We start from the raw sequence: 8,753 nt of genomic DNA, 5'->3' as shown, positions 1-8,753 counted from the left end.
GGGCCTTTATGCAGACATCAGTAAATTGAATTCTGTTACTTGCTTTATTTAGGAAGTCATCTCAGGCCCTTCTGGACTCTAAATAAATGAACCCAAGAACCTTTGACAGAAGAGCAAAATTGTTATTCAAGGTATTGCCTTGCTACAGGAGCATTTGGTCAGAACCATCAAGTTAAAATGTGTTCTATTTGCTGGTGACAAAGAAGTTGTCATAGTCCTTTCCAAAAAACCATTTCAGACTTCAGAAATCGCTCCCTGCTTCTCTTCCCATGTTTGGCTAATATAAGCTTGAACAACACTTTCTCTCCTTCATGTTACAATCACCTTTATTTCCTCAGGTGTCCAAGAGGAGGGAAAAAAAATAGGACTGAGAACACGATCCACCTGAGCTTTGTGACTGCAATGGAAAGATTTTTCTCTATATTCCAGTTTAGGGGAAAAAAAAAAAAAAAAAATATCTGTGTTTGCTTTTGTTGTTGCAGTTGGTTTGAACTTTTAAAGCATGTCAAACCACCTTTGAACTTTGCGGAAAGGGACTTGAAAAAGTTGGATTTTAAGTTTAAAAGAAGAATGTTTCCCTTCTAAAAAAGCAAATACAATAAACGGGGCATAACAGATTTAAAGATACACTATACTCTTTGAGGATGCAACATAGTCAACCAGATGGATTGACTAAAATGTCTATGCATGCCCACAGAAACACTCACACAGAGAATTTCCTTAATGAGTGAGTACTATTAAGCACACTGTAGCATTCAAATACCATTTACATTTACTGCATGTCCTAATTTAAGGACACATAACTGTATTTAAATAGTTTTACCATTTAAACTATTTTACTGTGTAATTAATTACAAAAAGCAACAATGTTGATATCCAGGATACCCATGTACCTTCTCAGATGAGTTTGCATTGCCCACTCACCTAACAGCCATTTGCAGTAGCTGGCTAATCTCTCTGGCCTCCAAGTACACTCTTTGTCTTTTCCCTGCACCAGTTTTGGAATAAACAGTGTCTCCAATCCTTACAATAGAATGCTAGAGAAATCGTGTAGCTAATTTAACCCGCCAACTTGCACATACAAACAAAGACAACACAGACACCTCTCCTCAAAAACTTATAGTCTAGGTTTTCTTGAAAGGATGGCAGCATTTACTGAGATGCCCCTAAGTGTTCAGTTTCCAAAACAGATCTGTACCTTTGTTCTGAAGATTAAACCTCTCCAATTTTTTTTTTTTTTTCATTTGAGCACTAAAATTTTCTAGTTACTTTTCACTACCTTGGCTCAAAGGCACCATAAAAGAAACCACGTTGCTAGATCAAATCAGGAAAGATTCTTTAATTTAGTCCTACTCCTGACACTGCAAATACAACTAAGTAGAAATCAGTACTACAGTTATAAAATGTCCTCTACAGCCAAATTGTACTTATTTTAATTTGCTTTTCACAGAACCTCTTGGTACCAGGGGACTTAACAACATGACTCAAACCATGAAGCAGGGACACACTGCAATAGCTTTTTCACATCTCTGTGCCTACCCCGTCTCATAGCATTTTAGCACTGAGTAAAAACAGAGGTGGCAAAATCCTATGCCACAGGAGAAGAACAAACATGGATAACAGGGTTCTCCATGCACTACTAAACTTGTCCAGCTGCTAGCACATGCTGTTACGGCTGCCTGGATGCTGACCTTGGCTTGGGCTGTGGCTGAGGAGGTGGGTACCTGGCAGCACATTGATCCTTGGAGGCCAATATGTCCATGCAGTATCAATGTGACACAAGGCTGAGGCAGAAGGCAAAGATCTAAACAAGGATATCCACAGAAGCACTTAGAGCTGCCTGGCAGAGTAGAGTGGTGTTTGTGACTCTCAAGGGCATGAGCAGCAAAGGGAGGGCTAGAGGACTCTTCTCTGTCTTCTCTCTTCCTCACATATTCAGTACAGGTAGAAAAATACTGTAACTCTTCTAGGGTTTTTGACCACGGCAGCCATATTCTTGGATCAAAAAATGGAGGAGTTGAACTGTATGACAGCAATTTCTTCCTACACAGGACTTTTTTTTCATTATTAACTCAACTGTTTTATGTTCATTCAAAACAGAGGTATATAAAAAAATCCTCACATGGAGAGCATTTACAAACTTCCTTGCAATTTTCAAAAGCCTTGGGAATTTTCTCCAAGTTTCCACCTATGTCAGCAATTTTAAAAATTAGTCCCTCTCAGCTGGTAGGCAGATTTAACAATTGAAGCTTCCCTACTTATACTCAGAACTAAATAAGCAGAAATTACCATTGCTCAGACCTTTGGGCTGAAATACCCAGTCTCAGACAATTCACTTTTTCTTGGAGCCAGTTTAGAGATGTGCATTCCCCTCCATGTGTCAAGGTCAGGTCCTCACAAACATGGTCTTCCCCTAACAGCAGGCTGAGGCAGTAGGAACAAGCCACCTAAGGTCTCTAATCATGGAAAAACCTAAAAATTGTAAGGCCTAGATACAACTCATTCACACAAGAAGCAACTTCTCAGAGAGAAAGAAATGTTGCTTCTTTTTCACTTTCCTGGGACATAGTCTTGGATCAATTTTTATATTTACAGACTAAAGTATTCAGCATAACCTTCTTGTGGGGTTGCAATGGGTCACTTAAATGTAACATTTACGGTACCTCAAATTTTGTCTATACTGCAATTCTTCTTGTTCTCACTGTAGGAGATACTACAAATACCACAGTAAAGCTCAAATATCAGAGGGCACTAAAGTGCTGATTTTTTAATGGCAGTCTCAAAATAAAAAGCTCATAAAGCTGCAGTTATCTTAGTACAAGTACTACTCAGAAGTGACAGACAATGAGATACTCAGGTTCCAGCAGTCAATCTAGTAAAGTCAGTGGGGTAAGTGCTAGATTTAACTCGACATTTGGAGAAAAATGTTAATGTGAAAGTTGGGAGTGGACAGGACTTCAAGACAGGGATTTTCAACTAAGCAAGAAAACCTGGAAAAGCTGTGGGCTCCCTGAATGGATCCCTGAATGTATCAGCCGGGCAATGCAAAAACTCTTTGCAACAAATGGTTCATTTTGCATTGCCTACAGGGTCAGAGGAAGGAGGACGAGGAGTTCTGTGGGGATTGCTAAGAGAAGTGGAAATCATAGCTCACGTGGCAGAAGTGAAATGAGAGGGGGGGAAAAACCTCAAGAATGGGATCTGAATGTCTTTTTCACCATCAGCAAAGAGCCAAAAGCAAAATTTCTTTAAAAAGTTGCGAGATTTTAAAGAAAGAAGTCCTAGGGCAATGACTGTAACACAGTAGAGAATTGTCAGTGTAAACCTCAGCTTACCTGGTTTGTGCTTGCTTTTGCTACCACTTAAACCCCACTAAATTACTCACAACTGAATAATCACTGCAGTGCTGCTCTGGAGAGACCATGAAATGAAAAGGAATGAAGCCTGGTCCCTGGCCAATCTGACCAAAGAACTACATTAAAAATATGTATAAATCCAGTGTGCCGGAGGGAGTTTGACTCCCATCCTTATGATTTATAATCATGTCTTCCTAAACAACAATCTTCATCAAGCAATGGCAACATCCTAGTTGCCCTTCTATATTTATAAATTATTTTCAGTTTGGGAAAGGGCTTTCATCTTCATCTAACACTGCCCAAAATATCTTTTGGAACTAGACTGGACAAACCAGCAATTAAAAATCGTAAGGATTCAGCTGGCAAGGTACCCCAGAAAGTCTCTGGTCCAACCATCTGCTCAAAGTAGGGTCAGACACAAGACTGAGACCAGAGCATTCTCAATCTGCAGCTCAAAAACCTTCAAGGATGGAGACTGCACAGCCTCTTTGGACAACCTTCTCCATTGTCTGTGTGCCAGCTTGAACATCTCATTTCAACTAATGTCTATTATGCCTTATTCACCCAGTATGAAATACTGTGAGGAACTTGGCTCCATCTCGTTGTTAACCTCCCTGTGGTTACTAGAAAATGAAAGGTAAAGGGTATGTTTACATATACAAAGCATTATGTGTCGATGTTTAACATTAGGGTAGATCCAGATCAACGAGTATGAGGTCTAAAAGATCATCAAGCTTTAGAAATCATAATCTGGATATGAGTTTCACAAATGTATTGTGCTGCAACGTGTGATCAAGAACAGGGTACAAAATGCACTTTCATTTCTCTTGTGGGAAATTAGGAACCTGATATAAATCTATGGTTTCCACAAGAAATGTCTGATATCATAGGCAAAGTGTATCATTCACATGGGAGTAAACTAGGAATAGTCCTATTTAAAACTTGCCAAGTCACATGATTTCAGGTGAAAATGGCACAGCTGTTAATAGCAAACTCTCAAATTAGAGCACTAAAAAATCTTTTCGGGGAAAAAAAAATAAAGCTCAAAAAACTTGCTTCTTCATGAAGGTTTTGTTTATTTTATCTGAAATAATCTACTCTTCCCTTTGTCCATGTTCCTCTAATCAGTCTATCTGGTACCACTTTCTGCTGGCAAAACACAGAGGCATCTATGATGCCAGTATGCCTGAAGCTTGCCTCAGGCATAACCCTGCTAGCTTAAAATTTTGCCACCTTCCCGACTAGCTCAGCGGTGTACTGATCCAAAAAATCACAACTTATGGGCTTGTGCCCTTGACAGAAAGAACTGTTTCAAAGCTTGAAATTCCCACATCTTGTATTCAAGGGGTGGGGGGATATCTATACAAGACACATTTTTTAAAAGATACATAAAAAATCTAAATGAAATGTGCATACACTTTAGTCAGGAATTTAAATTCTTCCATACATTATTTTCAAATTAGCATCCCAATAAATGTTTCACACAATTTACCCCCTAAAATCCACTTTTCTTCACTGAAGAAGTCATTCAATGTCACCCAGAGGTTTGTGTAACAAACACATAGCAAATCAGACCATGGGGCAATATCTAATAATCAGATCATATTTGACACATGCAGAATATATCTAAGTCCAAGAGCCATAAAATATTATCAGCCATATAATTTATGCTGCAGCATCAGAGAAGCAGAAGAGAATCAGATGGGCTCTGGCAGCACACTAATTCCTTGTCAAGTGTAACATAGGCATACCTAAGTGAATCCAATAGCATAGGCACCTTGGTTTGATGGGTTCTCCATCAACAAAGGGTTCTCCATCAACAAAAAGACAAGGCCCATCATTAAATGCTGCTCTCAGGACTGAAAGGCAAAGTCCTGTGATCTGAGAAAAGAGGAAACAAAGTAACTCCAAACTTGGGTGGTCCAGAAAAATATTATTGCAATCTCCATATTGAAAGACAATCATGAACATCTCCTTCCTCAGCAGGTAGTGTCCCTCCCACATGGCAGTCAAGAGCAAGTGGTCCACACCTACCTCCCAAGATCAGAGTAAGCAGCCCAGAAGATGCCACAGAGAATGCATTATACAGGATGAACTGCATAATGTGAATGATGTAGCTCCTGTATGTAGTGAAACTCCAGGCACATTCCCTGCGCTGCTAGGTGTATGTCAGTCAAGCTTTGCGAGGGTAACATCACTCTGCACCTGCCAAAATGTGAATCCATCCTCGTTTTTTACTATTCCAGCAGCAGCCTCTCCGTGGGTTTGGGCCTGAGGCTGAAGGCAGCAGGAGGAAGGCTTTCAATCCCCATCCCAATGCCCTCTACCTTTCAAACTTTCCAGCCTCACATTGACAGAGGACTTTGCAGATGACTCTTCATGTAGCCAAATGCAATTGTCTCTAGCACTTGCTCAGAGAATAGACAAAATAGGGGAACTAACTTAAAACTGCCAGATGGTACCTGATTTACAGGGTCTTGGCAAGGAAGTGCTGGTGCCAAGTGACTGCTAAAGAGTCTCCTAGAGCCTGCAAAAATTTACAGCACTTTTCACGCAAGACTTAATCACTTTCACGGACATTTTTGTAAAAGGAGCACATTTAGGCCCAATCAGTATGGAAAACTCTAAAGGAATAAGTAAGACATCTCACTAGCTCAAACCGCTGATAACCATGGAGTCTTTTAGGAGTTGGTAGGCAAGAACTTCCTCTGTAAGTTTATTGTATACTCATTTCTACCACTGTGTTTCCTACTCTCCCTAAAGTTTTCATGCTGACACCAGGGGCAAGAGGAAAAAGTGTGTTACCGCACCTAAGTTATTTTCAAGGCACTCTTCTTGCTTTAAGCAACTTAAGCCAATGGTTTAAATCAAAATTTTGTCTTGCCTCCAAGCATCTTAAGGGTCCATGGAAGATATCACAGGGTTTTCATTTCCACTGCAATGCAATAAACACTGCTACAATTACAGGCACCATTCTTGGCAGCATCAGATGCACCGGCCTTGCCTGTACAGTCCGCTTTTGAACTTGTCCTTCTAAACTCTTTCCTTTATATGAAAATATGATCTAGGGGAAGGAAGCTTGTGCTGCCTGCACCTGCCCTACATGCAGTCAGAGCACAGGAAGCTGCCTCATTTTAATTTCGCTAGTTTGAGCAGAAGCTAAAGATTTTTACCCTGCAACTTCTGTACTTTTGACACCTGAAACACTCTAATGGAAGCCAGCTCAGCTCAGCTCTCTCCAAAGTCACCTCTCAACTCTGCAATCCTCCAGTCACACCCAAAGTCTGCTGAGTTCTTGTGTAAGCATTAAAATTCCTCAAAACTCAATTTAACAGAAAAAACGCCTTCTTTCCAGAAGGTTCCAGCTGAGAAACACACACCCATTCTCCAGACCATAACAGTTGAGGCTTGCACAGTACAGGGGATTTTCTGTCTTCCCCAGCTTCCTCCTCTGCCCCATGAGAGAGGCAGGTCTCCTCAGTTTCAGAGGGTCCTTGCCAGGGTGGAAACAGAACTAAAATAACTAGTGAAATTTTCTTACAAAACACCAGATTGTATCCTTTGCACAAGACATTTCAGTGGCTGGCTACAAGCCCCCTCATTCTCCACAGCACGGCCCTGAGCACAGCCTGTAAATATATGACAACCAAAGAATAAAGTCTGGCTCAGCAGCAGCCTGTCCCTGCTCTGTCAGCCTTTTCTGATCCTTTTTGTATCGCTGTGTGATCCACAATATTTATCCACTTCCTCTTTTCATCCTTAATAAAATTGTTTTATTTGCACTTCTCATCTACAAGCAGTTTAAGAACCATTCAGTGTTCCCAGCACCCAGAATAACAAACAAGCCAGTAGCCTTGACATATAAGAACAGATATATAGTGTCTGAAAGAAATAAAGCACAGATCCACAGCCCAGGAAATAAATTTCCTATCGGGGAGAATTTATTCCCACTTTTAGTTGGACTCTACTGAATTATACCAGCTCAGTGATAAAATGATTAGTCCATCCTCTGCTACACCTCACCATTTAGTCCATGTGGAACATAATCAATGTGCAGTTTACACTTTGCTTGCAAAAATTAATAAACACCACTAAAAAAGTCTACATTACCCTGTCCAGCACCACATCCCTTGGGCACCTCCAGGATTCAATATTTTGCTGCAAATCACCACAATTTATTTAGACTCTTTCCACATGTGAGACAATGCGTCTATCCAAGTTGCTACAAAATAATTGTTCAGGTTGCAGGTATTTTGTCAAATTCTTTAATAACACCGAGAAAGAGCTGTATTTCAGTCATGCCATCACTACCATTGGCAACAAATTTGGTAATGTTAAAAAATATCTGTCAATTCAGTATGTCAGAGATTATTTTATATATGTATAAAGGTGTTATTGTTCATTAGCTCTCATCCCTTAACATTTGCTTCACTACTTTATTAATAAAAATGGACTTAGCATGTGCAGTTCCCATTACAGCTCCCCATGCTCTCCCATTAGTACTCTTAATATTTTTCAAAAATTATAAAACTATCATAACTTCTTTTCAGTTTCTGCTTCAGATTCCTACAGTCACAGCAGTCATTTTTATCTATTTGAAAGAAGATTACAAATTCATGGACTAATTTCAGGAACATTGCAGAAAAATCTATTAGAGCAACTTAACACATACTGCAGTTTCAAACACTAATGATTCAGCATTGAACTCCTACAGTAAAAGCTTTAATAATCAAATCTAGGAAGTCTTAGAATATATCATCTATTTAGTGTCAATGTGAAATCTAATTTGCATTAAAAGAACTACTGGTTACAAAAAAAATTAATAGTGATGAAAATAAATGTATCTTAAAGTACAGTCTTAAAAGCATAAAACTTAAACTGGCCTTTCAAATTCAGCCTTCCATTTAATTTTGATTTTTCAGACCTAGAATTGTGTTAAAACTTAAAAGTCAAGTACACAGGCAGCCAGTTTGGGTTTATTTGGAATTAATTTCTTTTGAGAAATATGGTGTTGTACCTACTACCCCCTTGTTGTAACGAGCAATCAATAGTCTGCACAAGTCTCAGCTGCTGAGGCTTCAGTGCTCACCACTGAAAAATCTAGCTCATTAGCTCTTAGCTATATTTGTAGCTTAGCTATGTAGCCTGTGCAGGGCTAATGAGTAAAAAGCAGTCAAGACTTATTTGAGCCATAAAGTGAAAGATCTGACTGAATGCACACAAATAGATGTCATGCTGAGGAAGAAGACACTGCCATTACCCAGCCACTTTCCTGAGTGGAGCCCCACTACAAAAGATATATATCCATCTATCAATCTTCAAGTTTAAGAGTTTAGTTTAAAGTCTGAGCTTGTTTTTCTTTGTCTTTTGTTAAGGAAGCAAATAGTTCATGTTTAA

This window comes from Hirundo rustica, chromosome 3 (genome assembly GCF_015227805.2).
Source record: "Hirundo rustica isolate bHirRus1 chromosome 3, bHirRus1.pri.v3, whole genome shotgun sequence".
Taxonomy (NCBI): Eukaryota; Metazoa; Chordata; class Aves; order Passeriformes; family Hirundinidae; genus Hirundo; species Hirundo rustica.
Note: the sequence above shows the minus strand (reverse complement) of the source record.